Source organism: Erpetoichthys calabaricus, chromosome 10 (genome assembly GCF_900747795.2).
Source record: "Erpetoichthys calabaricus chromosome 10, fErpCal1.3, whole genome shotgun sequence".
NCBI classification, from domain to species: Eukaryota; Metazoa; Chordata; class Cladistia; order Polypteriformes; family Polypteridae; genus Erpetoichthys; species Erpetoichthys calabaricus.
In genome coordinates this window covers 3,004,503-3,021,868 of record NC_041403.2, presented here as the reverse complement: position 1 = coordinate 3,021,868, position 17,366 = coordinate 3,004,503, and the positions used below count along the sequence as shown (strand labels likewise).

General features: G+C 44.0%; 2 protein-coding genes and 1 non-coding gene across 3 annotated transcripts in view; 1 reads left to right on the top strand and 2 right to left on the bottom strand.

Annotated features, from left to right (window-relative positions):
• The window catches only part of LOC127529379 (uncharacterized), a 773,396-nt gene that overhangs the window by 264,754 nt on the left and 491,276 nt on the right, over window positions 1-17,366 (bottom strand). The gene's annotated exons all lie outside the window — the stretch shown is intronic.
• LOC114658636 (interferon-induced protein 44-like) overlaps window positions 1-17,366 on the top strand; it is an 81,911-nt gene that overhangs the window by 46,519 nt on the left and 18,026 nt on the right. The window lies entirely within an intron of this gene.
• LOC127529499 (U1 spliceosomal RNA) lies at window positions 14,746-14,909 on the bottom strand. The gene has a single exon (XR_007936162.1). It is a non-coding gene; the product is annotated as a U1 spliceosomal RNA (small nuclear RNA).

Genomic DNA, 17,366 nt, shown 5'->3' with positions numbered 1-17,366 from the left:
TAGAATTGAGGGTGTAGAGGTGATTGAACCACTAGGGTCACGTGATCATAATGTAATACAATTCTCAGTATTTTGTAAGAGTACAGATGCAAAGATTAAAATTGTTAAGTTGAACTTTGGTAGGGCTAATTTTGAGCAGATGCGACAAAGTCTAAGTAGGATACACTGGGATAAGCTTTTAAGTGTGGAGACAGTCGAGGAGCAGTGGAACAGGTTTAAAAATGTTTTACATGTAATGCAGGACAGATACAGACCTAAATTTGGAATTAATAGGAAACTAAAAAAAACTCCACGGTGGATTAATAAAGATTTAAAAAAGAAGTTGCAAAGGAAAAAACTACTTTATAAGGCATATAAGACTAATGACTGCAAAGTGAATCGTAGAGCGTATGAGAACATGAGGGCAACCATTAAGAAGGATATCAGGGAGGCTAACAGACAGTTGGAGAGGAATATAGCAGATAAGGTGAAAGAAGACCCTAAGAGATTCTTTCAGTATTTTAGTAGTAAAAGAACAGTCAAGGAGGAGGTCAAGTGCATCAGAAAAAGCAGAGGGGAATTAAAAGATACAGACAGTGAAATAGCGGATGCCCTAAACTTTCATTTTTCTGAGGTGTTCACAACTGAGCAAGTGGATAACCTCCCAGAGGTAACAGGGACTACTAAGGAGGTACTGAGGGATTTGGAAATTTTAAAGGGAGAAGTGCTGCTCAGATTAAATAAGCTGAAATGAAACCAATCACCAGGACCAGATAATATTTATCCTCGTGTTCTTAAGGAGGCTAGTGAGTACAGATAAAAACCCTTGACGCATATTTTTAGGAAGTCACTGCACACAGGAGAGATTCAGAAGGACTGAAAAATGGCAAATATCATCCCATTATATAAAAAGGGTGACAGGGCAGATCCAAGCAACCACAGGCCAGTAAGCTTAATGTGCATCAAAGGAAAATTAATGGAAAGAATTATTAAGGATAAGATTGAGCAACACCTGGCAAGGACAGGAGTTATTAGGAACAGTCAGCATGGGTTCAGAAGAGGGAGGTCGTGTTTTACTAACATGCTGGAATTCTATGAGGAGGCAACAAAAGGATATGATCAAAGTGGAGCAGATGAGATTATTTATTTGGACTTTCAGAAAGCATTTGATAAGGTGCCACATGAGAGGTTGGGCATCAAATTAAAAGAAGTGGGAGTTCAGGGTGATGTTTTTAGATGGGTGCAGAATTGGCTCAGACACAGGAAGCAGAGGGTGATGGTGCGAGGAACCTCATCAGAACTGGCTGATGTTAAGAGTGGTGACCAGCAGGGGTCAGTGCTAGGGCCGCTGCTATTTTTAATATATATAAATGATTTAGCTCGGAATATAAGTAACAAGCTGGTTAAGTTTGCAGATGATACTAAGATAGGTGGATTAGCAGATAATTTGGAATCTGTTATATCATCACAGAAGGACTTGAATAGCATACAGGGTTGCGCAGATTTGTGGCAGATGAAATTTAATGTCAGTAAATGTAAAGTATTACACATGGGAAGTAAAAATGTTAGATTTGAATGCACAATGGGCGGTATGAGAAGGATTTAGGAGTCATAGTGGACTCTAAGCTATCAACTTCCCAACAGTGTTCAGAAGCCATTAAGAAGGCTAACAGAATGTCAGGTTATATAGCGCCTTGATGTGTGGAGTACAAGTCACAGGAGGTTCTGCTCAACCTTTATAACACACTGGCGAGGCCTCATCTTGAGTACTATGTGCAGTTTTGGTGTCCAGGCTACAAAAAAGGACATAGCAGCACTAGAAAAGGTCCAGAGAAGAGCGACTAGGCTGATTCCAGGGCTACAGGGTTTGAATTATGAGGAAAGATTAAAAGAGCTGAGCCTTTACAGTTTAAGCAAAAGAAGATTAAGAGCTGACATGATTGAAGTGTTTAAAATTATGAAGGGAATTAGTGCAGTGGATCGAGACTGTTATTTTAAAATGAGTTCATCAAGAACACGGGGACACAGTTGGAAACTTGTTAAGGGTAAATTTCGCACAAACATTAGGAAGTTTTTCTTTACACAAAGAACGAAAGAAACTTGGAATAAGCTACCAAGTAGTGTGGTAGACAGTAAGACGTTAGGGTCTTTCAAAACTCGACTTGATGTTTTCTTGGAAGAAATAAGTGGATAGGACTGGCGAGCTTTGCTGGGCTGAATGGCCTGTTCTCGTCTAGAGTGTTCTAATGTTCTAATAAATACAGCTGTGTGTCATCAGCTTAGCTGTGGTAGCTCACGTTATGCCCCGAGATAATCTGACCTAACTGAACCATGTAAATCGAAAAGAGCAGCGGACCCAGGATAGAGCCTTGTGGAACACCATATAGAATATCAGGTGTCTTTGAAGTATAATTACCACAACTAAAAAAGAATTTTCTACCTGGCAGGTAGGATTCAAATCAATTTAAGACCCTGCCAGAGAGGCCCACCCATTCATTAAGGCGATTTCTAAGAATATTATGATCAATGGTATCAAATGCACAACTCAGATCTAAGAGGATGAGAACAGATAGATGGCCTCTGTCTGCATTTACCCGCAAGTCATTTACTACTTTAACAAGTGCAGTTTCTGTACTGTAATTTGTTCTGAAACCCAACTGAAACTTAACAAGAACAGAATGTTTATTGAGGTAGTCATTTAGCTGCGTAATGACGGCCTTCTCTAGGATTTTACTTAAGAAAGGCAGGTTAGAAATAGGGCTAAAATTTTCAAAAGCAGAGGAGATAAGATTATTTTTCTTGAGCAGGGGTTTAACTACAGCGGTCTTAAGACAGTCTGGGAAGACCCCCATATCTAATGACGAGTGTACTATAATAACAATAATAATAATACATTTTATTTATACAAGGCGCCTTTTAGAGAACTCAAGGACACCGAACAGACAATAAATAAATAAAAGACACATTTATAAACAACTTAAAACATCAGAAAATCTAAAAATTAAAACCAAACAAAACCATCCATCCATCCATCCATTATCCAACCCGCTGAATCCGAATACAGGGTCACGGGGGTCTGCTGGAGCCAATCCCAGCCAACACAGGGCACAAGGCAGGGAACCAATCCTGGGCAGGGTGCCAACCCACTGCAGGACACACACAAACACACCCACACACCAAGCACACACTAGGGCCAATTTAGAATCGCCAAACCACCTAACCTGCATGTCTTTGGACTGTGGGAGGAAACCGGAGCGCCCGGAGGAAACCCACGCAGACACGGGGAGAACATGCAAACTCCACGCAGGGAGGACCCGGGAAGCGAACCCAGGTCCCCAGGTCTCCCAACTGCGAGGCAGCAGCGCTACCCACTGCGCCACCGTGCCGCCCCCAAACAAAACCACTGTAATCATAAAGAAAAAGCCATTTTAAACAGATGCATTTTATGTTTACATTTGAAGAGTGAATATGATTTGATGTTTCTGAGCTCGGTAGGTAATGAATTCCAGAGCTTGGGAGCAGAACGGCTGAATGCTGTGCTCCCCATGGTGGTTAGACAGGTAGAGGAAGTGGATCTAAGGTTACGGGAGGGAATGGCAACATGAAGAAGGTCAGACAGATATGGAGGGGCGAGGTTATGAATGGCCTCAAATGTTAATAGCAGAGTCTTAAAATCAGTTCGAAACTTAATCAGGAGCCAATGAAGCTGCTGCAAGACAGGAGTTATATGGTGAATAGATGGGGTTCAAGTAATGATGCATGCTGCAGAATTCTGGACTAACTGAAGCTTATGGAGAGATTTATTAGGGAGACCAAAGAGGAGTGAATTGCAGTAGTCCAGCTGAGAAGTGACAAGACTATAAACAAGAATGGCGGTGGTATGAGGGGCGAATGCGATTAATATTACATAGGTGGAAGTAAGCAGACCGGGTGATCTTATTAATGTGAGATTGGAAAGATAGAGTACTGTCAAGGATGACACCCAGACTCTTGACCTGAGATGATGGGGAAACAACAGAGTTATCAATAATAAGAGAAAGATTATTGGTTTTGGATAATGATGATTTTGAACCAATGAGGAGAACCTCAGTTTTGTCACTGTTTAATTTAAGAAAATTCGAAGAAAACCAGGATTTAATTTCAGCAATGCAGTCGACAAGCTAAGATGGTGGAAAGGAAGAGGTGGGTTTACTAGCAAGGTAGAGCTGGGTGTCCTCAGCATAACAGAGAAAATGAATGTTATATTTACGAAAAATATTGCCATGGGGAAGAAGGTAAATGATAAAAAGAAGAGGTCCCAGGAAGTAACAGTGGTGGGTTGGGATGTGAAGGTTTTAAGGTGTATTAACTGAGTGTGGCCTGAGAGGTAGGATCTAAACCAATCAAGTGGAGTGTATGTAATGCCAATCAAAGATAATCTACTAAGGAAGAGTGGTGTGAGAAATAATATCAAAGGCCGCACTCGGATCAAGGAGGATGAGAATAGGAATTAGACCGGAGTCAGCAGCCATATGGAGGTCATTAGTAATTTTAACAAGTGCCGTTTCTGTACTATGAAGGGGGCGAAAACCAGACTGGAACTTTTCATATAGATTATTATGAGATAAGTGGGTGTGAAGTTGGATAGCTACTATTTTTTCAAGAATTTTGGAGATAAAGGGCAAGTTTGAAATAGGGTGAAAATTATTGAAATTAGTAGGATCAGCACCAGGTTTTTTTTTAGTATTGGGGTTATAGCAGCAGTTTTAAAAGATGGGGGGATAATAGCAGTAGTGAGAGAAGAGTGAATGATGGCAGAAATGAGAGGGACTAGAGAGGGGAGGCAGGCTTTAACCAGAACTGTAAGCAGGGGGACCAGCTGACAAGTAGATGACTTGGATTTGCAGATGAGATCTGAGATTTCAGAGGAAGTGGGAAGCTGGAAAGAAGAGAAAGAGTGAATAGGCGAGTGTAGTTCAGAAGGAATACAGAGAGGATCTGGACCAAGGTGCTGATGTATCCTTTGGATTTTCTCATTGAAAAAGGACATAAGAGAATTACAGAAAGCAGTTGAATAAAGGTGAGATGATAAAGAGTCTGGAGGTTGTGTAACATTATTAAGTAATGAAAACAAAGACTTGGTGTTACCTGAATTACAAGTAATTAACTGAGTGTAATAATTAGATTTGGTTTGGGCTATACAATCCTTGTAATAGAGAAGATGATTTTTATATATCTCTTTGTGGACAAAGAGTCCGGATTTTTTATATAACCTTTCAAGTTGCCTGCCCTTAGCTTTCAGAAGCCGAAGTTCAGGCGTAAATCAGGGGGCAGAAAAATAAAAAGAAACAGATCTGTTTTTTAGCGGAGCAAGAGAATTAAGAATACCATTAAGACAAGTGTTATAATATGAGACCAGTTCTATGGGAGTGGGTAAATTATAAAAGTCCATTTGGGAATCAATTCTAGAAGACAGCAAATTCAAGTTAATATTCTTAATGTTACGAAAGACTATGAGACGTGGAAGCTTAGGAACAGAAAAGGTAAGTTTGGCATTGAATGAAAGGATCGAGAGGAACAACACCAGAGCAGCAGATCAGGTCCAAGATATGTCCTTTACAATGGGTAGGAACATTAGTGTGCTGCTGGTATCCAAAACTCTCCAGGCAAGATAAAAAGTCTCTAGTGAGAGGGATATTGATATTGTCCAGATGTATATTAAAATCCCCCAGCAGAATTATATTTGGAGTAATTGTAGACAAATGGGTAAGGAAGGTAGCAAGACCGTTCAAAAAATTGTTGTTTGATTTAGGAGGAGGGCGGCACGGTGGCGCAGAGGGTAGCGCTGCTGCCTTGCAGTTGGGAGACCTGGGGACCTGGGTTCACTTCCCGGGTCCTCCCTGCGAGGAGTTTGCATGTTCTCCCCGTGTCTGCGTGGGTTTCCTCTGGGCGCTCCGGTTTCCTCCCACAGTCCAAAGACATGCAGGTTAGGTGGATTGGGGATTCTAAATTGGCCCTAGTGTGTGCTTGGTGTGTGGGTGTGTGTGTGTGTCCTGCGGTGGGTTGGCACCCTGCCCGGGATTGGTTCCTGCCTTGTGCCCTATGTTAGCTGGGATTGGCTCCAGCAGACCCCTGTGACCCTGTGTTCGGATTCAGCGGGTTGGACGATGGATGGATTTAGGAGGACAGTAGACAGTTGCAATGATGGTAGGAACTGTCCCAGACAGTTGACACACAGTTGATTCAAAAGAGCTAACAGCAGGAGCAGGCAATGGCAGGACTTTCCACTTCTCGCGATAAATTATCATGACACCTCCACCACGGCCAGAGGCACGGGGTTGACAAGTGTAAACAAACCCCGAGAGGTGCATTGATTAAGTTGTGAAAAGTCTTGAGGTTGCTGCCAAGTCTCGGTTAAACAGAGAAAGTCGAACTTACGGTCAATGAGGAGATCCTGAATGAGATGTCCCTTGCTCGTGAGTGAGCGGATGTTCAATAGACCAAAGCTGAGAATGTTGCTGTTGCATTTGACAGTGGTGTTAGTCGACTGAGCGAAGCTGGCCAACACGCTATGGTCAGCGTTCCTATCTGTGTTATGTGGAGGGTGCCAAAATTCAGACCAAAAAAAGTTAATTCCTTTCGAGGCATCCGTTCAGAATCTCCAGCGGGACCCACGGTTGATGTATCTCGGACGAGGGAGAAGTATGACGTCCGGGTCGAAATACAGCACCAACAGCAGAGGCACAGACTGGAGAAGACGCAGTCGAAGAAGCTCAGCAGCTGGGTACTGGAGGAGGCCAGTCGCAGGTTGGATAACGAGCGACAGAAGACTCCAAACAAACATTAACCAGGCGAATATCCTACCAGTCCACATTGTAGGCGAGGAGGCCACAGGCAGCTCAGGTGTCCAGAGAACAAACCGGTAAGTTTCAAATGAAACGGGGGTTAGGTTGAAGCTAAATGCATACAGAGCATATACAGCCATGCAGAGATGTCAGCAAAAATGGCAGAAAATACCATCATAATCACTGGTCATAGCAAAATCAATAGTCCAGTTACCGCCGAGCAGCAGCGACCAGTCTCGCCAGCGTTGACTCAAACCGGAAGTCCACTATGTCCACTATGTCAAGAATACTATCAATTAGCGCGCCCGATACTTCTTTGAAAAGACTTGATGGTATTGGGTCAAGGACGCGGGTGGAGGGTCTCAGTTGACAAATGATTTTATATAAATCAGGTAAATCTATCCTGGTGAAAGAATTTAATTTATTTTAAATGGAGTACTGGGGTTTAAACAAACCTCCTATGATGGAAAACAATTTTGGACGGCGTTTTCCCTTGCCCGGACGCGGGTCACCGGGGCCCCACTCTGGAGCCAGGCCTGGAGGTGGGGCTCGATGGCGAGCGCCTGGTGGCCGGGCCTGCACCCATGGGGCTCGGCCGGGCACAGCCCGAAGAGGCAACGTGGTCCCCCTTCCCATGGGCTCACCACGTATGGGAGGGGCCAAGGAGGTCGGGTGCAGTGTGAGTTGGGTGGTGGCCGAAGGCGGGGACCTTGGCGGTCCGATCCTCGGCTACAGAAGCTGGCTCTTGGGACGTGGAATGTCACCTCTCTGAAGGGGAAGGAGCCTGAGCTAGTGCGCGAAGTTGAGAGGTTCCGGCTAGATATAGTCGGACTCACCTCGACGCACAGCTTGGACTCTGGAACCAATCTCCTTGAGAGGGGCTGGACTCTCTACCACTCTGGAGTTGCCCCCGGTGAGAGGCGCCGAGCGGGTGTGGGTATACTTATTGCCCCCCGACTTGGAGCCTGTACATTGGGGTTTACCCCAGTAGACGAGAGGGTAGCCTCCCTTCGCCTTCGGGTGGGGGGACGGGTCCTAACTGTTGTTTGCGCGTATGCACCGAACAGCAGTTCGGAGTACTCACCCTTTTTGGAGTCCCTGGAGGGGGTGCTAGCGGGCATACCTTCTGGGGACTCCCTCGTTCTGCTGGGAGACTTCAATGCTCACGTGGGCAATGACAGTGAGACCTGGAAGGTCGTGATTGGGAGGAATGGCCCCCCCGATCTGAACCCGAGCGGTGTTTTGTTATTGGACTTCTGTGCTCGTCACGGATTGTCCATAACGAACACCATGTTCAAGCATAGGGGTGTTCATATGTGCACTTGGCACCAGGACACCCTAGGCCTCAGTTCGATGATCGACTTTGTGGTCATGTCGTCGGACTTGCAGCCACATGTCTTGGACACTCGGGTGAAGAGAGGGGCGGAGCTATCAACTGATCACCACCTGGTGGTGAGTTGGCTTCGATGGTGGGGGAGGATGCCGGTCAGGCGTGGTAGGCCCAAACGTGTTGTGAGGGTCTGCTGGGAACGTCTGGCAGAGCACCCTGTCAGAAGTAGCTTCAACTCCCACCTCCGGCAGAACTTCAACCACATCCTGAGGGAGGTGGGGGACATTGAGTCCGAATGGGCCATGTTCCGTGCCTCTATTGTTGAGGCAGCTGACCGGAGCTGTGGCCGTAAGGTGGTCGGTGCCTGTCGTGGCGGCAATCCCCGAACCCGTTGGTGGACACCGGCGGTGAAGGATGCCGTCAAGCTAAAGAAGGAGTCCCACCGGTCCCTTTTGTCCTGTGGGACCCTGGAGGCAGCTGATAGGTACCGGCAGGCCAAGCGGAATGCGGCTTTGGTGGTTGCTGAGGCAAAAACTCGGACGTGGGAGGAGTTTGGGGTGGCCATAGAGAACGACTTTCTGACGGCTTCGAGGAGATTCTGGTCCACCATCCGGCGTCTCAGGAAGGGGAAGCAGTGCAGTGTCAACACTGTATATGGTGGGGATGGTGCGCTGCTGACCTCGACTCAGGACGTTGTGGGTCGGTGGGGGGAGTACTTCGAAGACCTCCTCAATCCCACTAACATGCCTTCCAATGAGGAAGCAGAGCCTGGGGACTCAGAGGTGGGCTCCCCCCATCTCTGGAACTGAGGTCACCGAGGTGGTCAAAAAACTCCTTGGTGGCAGGGCCCCGGGGGTGGATGAGATACGCCCGGAGTTCCTCAAGGCTCTGGATGTTGTAGGACTGTCTTGGTTGACACGCCTCTGCAACATCGCATGGACATCAGGGACAGTGCCTCTGGATTGGCAGACCGGGGTGGTGGTCCCCCTCTTTAAGAAGGGGGATCGGAGGGTGTGTTCCAACTACAGAGGGATCACACTCCTCAGCCTCCCTGGAAAAGTCTATTCAGGGTCCTGGAGAGGAGGGTCCGTCGGATAGTCGAGCCTCGGATTCAGGAGGAACAGTGTGGTTTTCGTCCTGGTCGCGGAACAGTGGACCAGCTCTACACCCTTAGCAGGGTCCTGGAGGGTGCATGGGAGTTTGCCCAACCAGTCTACATGTGTTTTGTAGACTTGGAAAAGGCATTCGACCGTGTCCCTCGGGGAATCCTGTGGGGGGGTACTCCGAGAGTATGGGGGTACCGGCCCCCCTGATAAGGGCTGTTCGGTCCCTGTACGATCGTTGCCAGAGCCTGGTCCGCATTGCCGGCAGTAAGTCGAACCCGTTTCCAGTGAGAGTTGGACTCCGCCAGGGCTGCCCTTTGTCACCGATTCTGTTCATAACTTTTATGGACAGAATTTCTAGGCACAGCCAGGGTGTTGAGGGGGTCCGGTTTGGTGGGCTCAGGATTGGGTCACTGCTTTTTGCAGATGATGTTGTCCTGTTTGCTTCATCAGGCCGTGATCTTCAGCTCTCTCTGGATCGGTTCGCAGCCGAGTGTGAAGCGGCTGGGATGAGAATCAGCACCTCCAAATCCGAGACCATGGTCCTCAGCCGGAAAAGGGTGGAGTGCCCTCTCAGGGTTGGTAGCAAGATCCTGCCCCAAGTGGAGTAGTTCAAGTATCTCGGGGTCTTGTTCACGAGTGAGGGAAGAATGGAGCGTGAGGTCGACAGGCGGATCGGTGCGGCATCCGCAGTAATGCGGGCGTTGCATCGGTCTGTCGTGGTGAAAAAGGAGCTGAGCCGCAAGGCGAAGCTCTCAGTTTACCAGTCGATCTATGTTCCTACCCTCACCTATGGTCATGAGGTATGGGTAGTGACCGAAAGAACGAGATCGCGAATACAAGCGGCTGAAATGAGTTTCCTCCCCAGGGTGTCTGGGCTTTCCCTTAAAGACAGGGTGAGAAGCTCAGTCACCCTGGAGGGGCTCAGAGTAGAGCCGCTGCTCCTCCGCATCGAGAGCAGTCAGATGAGGTGGCACGGGCATCTGATCAGGATGCCTCCTGGACGCCTCCCTGGTGAGGTGTTCCGGGCACGTCCAACCGGGAGGAGGCCCCGGGGAAGACCCAGGACACGTTGGAGGGACTATGTCTCTCGACTGGCCTGGGAACGCCTTGGGATTCTCCCGGAAGAGCTAGAAGAAGTGGCCGGGGAGAGGGAAGTCTGGGCATCTCTGCTCAAGCTGCTGCCCCCGCGACCCGACCTCGGATAAGCGGGAGACAATGGATGGATGGATGGATACTGGGGTTTAAGAGGATCAGTATAAGGGAGATGTACTATATTATTTCTAATATTTAATTTTGTGATTATAAACTACAGCAAAAGCCTCACAAGTTTCACTGGAAGTTTTTTGGAGGCATTCCATTGAGTTACCTGGGTTTAGCAGACGATCAATCGTAGAGAATGAGACTCTGGGATTACTAGCATTGTTATGTATAATTCTAGAAAAATAACAGCGCCTCTCAAGACGAACTATGTTATTGTATTCTGTTATTTTAACCTTCAATATCTCATAGTGTACAATCAGTTTAGTTTTTTTTTCATTTACGCTCAGCTCTCTGTCGTGTTTTCTTTAGATCAGACACTCTTTGAGTCTTCCATGGTGTAACAGTGCTGGAGGATTTTTAAACTGTCTTTTCAGGTGCGACTATGTCAGTAGCAGCTCTCACTTTAGTATTAAAATTTTCCACCTTACTATTTACATTTTTCTCAGTATTGTAGTAAGCACTACAAACGGACTGATTGCTTAGAATGTTTGTAAATGTTGAAGCTGCTGATGAATCAAAGAAGCGTTTTTTAACAATATGCTTCTCATGAATATTTTCTATCAGTATTTCTATATTAAATAGTAAGAGAAAATATATTTGAGATGTCTTGAAATAAATTTGAGATATCTCAAAATGTATTGCAGATATATTAAAATGTAAAGGAAATTATTTTAAAATATCTCAAAGTGAGTTTCAGATATCTTAAAAAGTAAAATACATTTTAAGGTATCTGAAATTCACTTTGAGATATCTATAAATGTTAATTTGGCTTGCCATAGATCTCCTTTAAAGACTTAGAAATTAAATTACTGAATAAAATAAATGGTGTATTACATTTAAAAACAATAATACCAGGTCAAGTCAGGTCAGAGAGCATGCACTGGTACAGCAAGTTGCTGCACCCATCACACAGTGAAACAGCTTGGGATACCTGTTGGCAACCCCTCTGGCAGACACATGGTCCAGTCCCACCATTGGGAAATGATCCTCTAATTGCTACAGCCAGGTGTTACGAGTGCATCCCCTTGACCTGGTCCAGCTGCTCAGGCCCTTAACAATGATGATCCTGTGAGCCAGATCACCCACAGGGAATTGCGCCACATGGCTGTAGTGCTGTAAGTGACACTCCTTCACATTGCAGGTAATGTGCCTCATTCAGGATGCCCTGAGTAAGCGTTCAACACAAAGTCAAACCAGTGGTACCCAAGGATTCTTTGAAGAGACACAGTACCAAAGGAGTGCAGTCTTTGTCTTAGGTCACTGGATAGCATCCATGTCCCGCAGCCATACAGCAAAACAGGAAGCAAAGGGACTCTTGAATTTTAGTCCTTTTGCATAGATATCGGGAGCGCCACACACCCCTTTCCAGTGACCTCACAACCCCTGATGCTCTCACAGTTCGTCTACTGACTTCTTAGGAAGAGTCACCAGAGACATGAATATTACTGCCAAGGTGCCAAGGCACAGCAATAATTATGAACCACACAAACACATCAGAATGAAGCAGAAAACAGAAGTGCCAAAACTGCTAGAGAAAAAAATATTGCAAATAATGAAAATGGCACCACAGAAACAGACTCTTTGAATGATATGTAGCTGCATTTTTCCAAAGTTATCAAAGTTCAGCAGCTCTAACTCAAAAAACGGGATTCAACAAAAGCCTGACGTACAGAAATGATTCCACAGACAAAATATCTTTGTTTTAAAAGTTTAGTTAAGTTTCAAAGTAAAACAGTTCACACAAAAAAGAAAATTAAAATAGCAAAAAAGGGAAAAAATTCATATTAAGAAAAGTTCAGTTGTAAGCTTAATCTTGTTACATCTCAAATCGTTACTATTTACTTACCATTTCTGAACCATTTCTAGACGGTCAGAAAATTGTATGCTTATCCCATTTCTGAGTTGAAAATGGGTCTTTCAAGTCCCTATGTACTGGGACCTGCTCTAAACACAACTAGATCTATTATCACCCTGTATCTCAGTTATAGCAAGAAGATTCTATCTCTTACTAACTTATAGGGGGGAAAGACTATACCATTGTCTATGACTATGGAAGAAATTATATTCTATTCAAATGAAGCAAACAACTCAAAACTTTTACTTTCTAAGATTGGCTCTTACATTTCCGGCCCCTAATTGGCTATGCAGGAGCAGAGACAATTAATATTCTTTACTTCAATATGAGACAAATACTTTACTTTTATATTAACTATTGTTTTCAAATCACTAGCAAAAACACTTCAAGCAAACATTTAAAAAATTTCCTATTTCAAACATTGGCGGTTTCTTGAAGCAGGCACAGTTTATTCACGGGTCTGTCCAGTGTGCTGGTTTTGGTCTGCACACAAACTCTTCTGACTGCACCTTTGGCATCTGGCATTGTCTTGATGACTCGACCCATTACCCAGGAATTGTGAGGTGTAGCTTTATCTACAATTAAAACAACATCCCCCAGTTCGAAATTTCTTCTTGGTGCAAGCCATTTTTGACATTCTTGAAGTATTGGTAAATACTCTTTAGTCCATCTTTTCCAAAACAAATCAGCCATGTATTGAATTTGTTTCCAGCGTCTTCTTGGGTATGGTTCATTTTCTGAAATGAGTTTGGGTGGCATTTCAGGTTGTGTCTTCATTAATAACAAGTGATTGGGTGTGAGTGGTTCTAAATCATTTGGGTCATCTGATGTCTTTGTAAGGGGTCTGTTATTGAGTATTGATTCCACTCTACACATCATTGTGTGAAGATTCTCATCATCAAGTGTTTGTTGATTTAGTGTTTTTTCACTCCACCTTGATGAGAGGCTGATGGTGGATTGAAAATCCATTTGATTTCTTTCTGCATAATAGCGTTGCTGATTTTTTCGTTTTCCAAGTTTTTAGTAGCTTCTCATAGTTCTCTTTCTGCTCCAACGAAATTTGATCCATTGTCTGAGTGAAAGGATTTTAACTTGTCCTCTTCTACTCATAAATCGGAGTATGGCTTGGATACGAGAATCAGTGTCTAAGCTATGTGCAATCTCTATGTGCGCAGCTCTGGTTGTTAGACATGTGAAGATTACTCTGTACCTCTTGACCAGACTTCTTTCTCTTTTGACTAGAAAGGGGCCAAAATAATCGACTCCAACATTAGTGAACGGTGGTTGGTTGGGTGCTAGGCGATCTAATGGCAAATCTGCCATTTTTTGCTCACCTGCTTTCGCATTGTATCTTCTGCACGTTGTGCACTTTGAAATTATTTTTCTGATAGCTGAGTTTGCTTGAGGTATCCAGTTTTCTGGCGTAACTGTGTGAGCACATAGTTTCACCCACAATGTCCAATTTCTTTATGAATGTGCTGCAATATGAGAGAAGCAATATGTGAATGCTTGTGAAGAATTGCAGGATGTTTAGCTTCTTCGGGCATTGCAGCTTTGCAGAGTCTTCCTCCAACTCTCAGTATTCCATCTTGTATGATCGGGTCAAGTTTACAGATTTGAGTGCTCTTTTTAACACAAGTCTTTTTCTTAAAAGCCTTTAATTCTTCTGGAAATTCTTGCTGTTGACTGAGGCGGATAAGCTCTGTTTTGGCTTTAGTTAAGTCTTCTAGAGAAATTTGACTTGGTTTTAAAGTCAGTTTATACCTTTCTATGTGCTTTGTGATCAGTGATTTTTGTTCTTCTGGATTACTTTTAGATTGATTGACTTCTAGTTGGAATGTTTTTTCTTTCATTTCTTAAGTGCAGCAGTATGTCTTTAAACTTGAAGAACCAAGCCACTGCTTTCTTCAAGTGATGCCAATCTGAAAAGTAAGTGATTAGTTTGTTGATGGGTTCAGTTGCCTCCTCTATTCTTATCATGTTAACTGCACAAGTTTTAACTTCTAGATCATCTTCAAAGAGTGAATCGTTTAGTTGATCTGGTCTTTTTGGCCACTCGCATTCTGACTTCAATAAGAAACTTGGACCTTGTGACCATGTGGTGCTTTTGAGAAAGTTTTCTATGCTTAGCCCTCTGGATGCTTGATCAGCTGGATTAAGGGCAGATAATAATAATAATAATAATAATAATAATAATAATAATAATAATAATACTTTCCATTTATATAGCACTTTTCTCACTACTCAAAGTGCTCAGCAATCGTAGGTTAAGGGCTTTGCTCAAGGGCCCAACAGAGCAGAGTCCCGATTGGCATTTACGGGATTCGAACCGGCAACCTTCCGATTGCCAGTGCAGATCCCTAACCTCAGAGCCACCACTCCACCTAAAATCAGGGGAGAGCGCGAACGCAGTCCCCCACTACCACAAATTATGCAGTCGAGTTTCCCGCATTTGGAGAAATCGCAAGGGTCAGCACACCCGGAGTGCAATGGATGAGCCTCGCCCTAGGAGAACCACCTTAGTGATCATGGTATCTCCCCTGCCAGGTAAGATGTGACATATTTCCACTGTGAAGGATGTGAATGATCTCTGATCATGGAGATTCTGTTGGCAACAAAAGTCTTGAATCGAGTGCTTTCATTTAAAATGTATTCTAGCACTGTGGTGCTGTCAGTCCAAAATGTAGATTCTTCTGCGGGAATTTGAAGCTCAACTTTTAGCATGTTGTCCATTTTTACTGCCACAACAGCTGCAGTCAGCTCCAATCTGGAATCGTGACCTGTTTCAATGGTGCAACTCTTGACTTGCCCATCAGGAATGAACAATGCTTTTTGCCCTCTTCATTGGTTAAGACAAGGTAAGTGACAGTGCCATATCCACCTTCACTAGCATCTGCAAAATGGTGCATTTGTGCTCTCTTTATGGTTCCAAACCCAGTAGGTCTGAAGCATCTGTTCACTTTATAGTCTGTAAGTAACTGCAAATAATCCATCCATTTTTTCCATTTTTGAATGTGTTTGACCTCTACTTCTTCATCCCACCCAAATTTCTCTTTGCATAAGTCTCTTAGAATAAGCTTTGCTGACAGAAAGGCAGGTGCTAAAAAACCAAGTGGATCATAAACTGAGCTAACAACAGACAGAATACCACGACTTGTTTTGCAACTTAATCTGAAATTTGAAACTGTCCATTTCTGTACACCACTGGACACCCAGGTCACGCTCTGTGGGAAGGAGACTGTGGCTCAAATCTAAGTCCTTGTGTTCATGAGCTCTGTCTTCTTCAGGACCAGATGATAAAAGTGCTCTGTTGTTACTCACCCACTTAGTCAAATGAAATCCCCCTTTCAGGCACAGAGCTTGGAGGTCCTTTGCCAGCTTTATTGCTTTTTCTTCTGATGTCACTGACCTTAAACAGTCATCCATGTAGAAGTTATTGAGAACGGTGTTAACAGCTTCCTCCGGAAATGTATCTCTGGCATCTTCGGCTGTTCTATGCAAAGCATAAAAAGCACAACTGGGTGAAGAAGTAGCACTAAAAAGATGTTCTATCATTTTGAATTCTTCCAGATCTTTACTTAGATTACCTTCAGGCCACCATAAGAAACGTAAAAGATCATTGTCTTTATCTGGTACTTTAACTTGGTAGAACATTGACTTAATATCTACCATTAATGCTACTGGCTCCTTTCTGAATCTTGTAAGGACGCCAATGAGTGTGTTAGTTAGGTCAGGGCCCTTTAATAATTGCTCATTAAGTGAAATTCCCTGGTAGGTGGCTGTGCAGTCAAATACCACTCGAATTTTATTTTTCTTTGGATGATACACACCATGATATGGGATGTACCACACTCCGCCTTCATTACAATTTAGGCTTTCTTTGGGTACCTTGACAGCGTAACCCTCATCTATAATGTCTTTCATGAAGGCTTTATAGTTTTCATGGAAACCTGAATTTTTGCTCAGTTTTCCTTTGAGTCCAATAGCACACTGTTCAGCAATACAGCGATTGTATGGCATTTTAAGTGTTTCATCCTTCAAAGGCAAATTTAAACAATAGTGGTCACCTACCAAACTCGCAGATTCTGAGCCTATGTGCATGAACTTGATATCCTCCTGTGACATCTCCTCTTTTTCTTCACAACTGCGCTGTGGAAAATCTGTGTTGTACTGTTCAGCAACATATCTTCAATTTATGTTATTGACACACGATTGATTGAATGTTTTTGGCATCTTACCACTTTGTTTTGTGAGGTCATCTATCTCTTTGTATGGTCCACCAACCACCCATCCAAGTGCAGTCTTCATAGCATGAGGTCCACCTCCTTGGCTAGGTATGATTTGCGACTGCTCGAAGATTTCTGGGTAGTTGATTCCTATTAAAAGATCAACTTCAGAGTCAATATGAGTTAGACGTACCTCTTTTAGATATGCCCACTTATCGATGTCTTCTTGTAGTGGAATATTTTCTCTGTCCACTGGAATGGAGACCTGTGTAAAGACTTTTGGCAAATCAATATATTCAACATCATTGAGACCACAGACTTGTAAATCTGATAAGACAGAACATTGGGTTAGCATTTTTGAATCATCATTATAGTTACTCATAGTTTTGAGGAATACTTGTGTTCTTCTCCCCTGAAGGTTTAATTGTCTCTGGAGCTTTTCGGTGCAGATTGTTACTGTACTGCCGAAGTCTATATGTAAGGCGTATGTTTCTACATACCTTTCACTTTTCTTAGATTTTACCTTAACAGGAAATACTTGTAGTGCACATTCTTCTCTGGCCCCAGTAAAGGCACAAGTTCCAGTCTCGGTTTCCTTTTCAGTAGGTGTTGCCACATTGGCTGCAGCTTTAGATGTTGCTCCACTGTCTTTTTTGATGTGTAGGAGGTGGTGGAGTAGTAGCTGTGTTTTGTTGGGTTAACGATTTAGCCATTTCAGTAATTGCTTTCTGACATTCGGTTTCATTCTTCTGATATTCGACTTGATTCCTCGTTAGCACGTCTAGT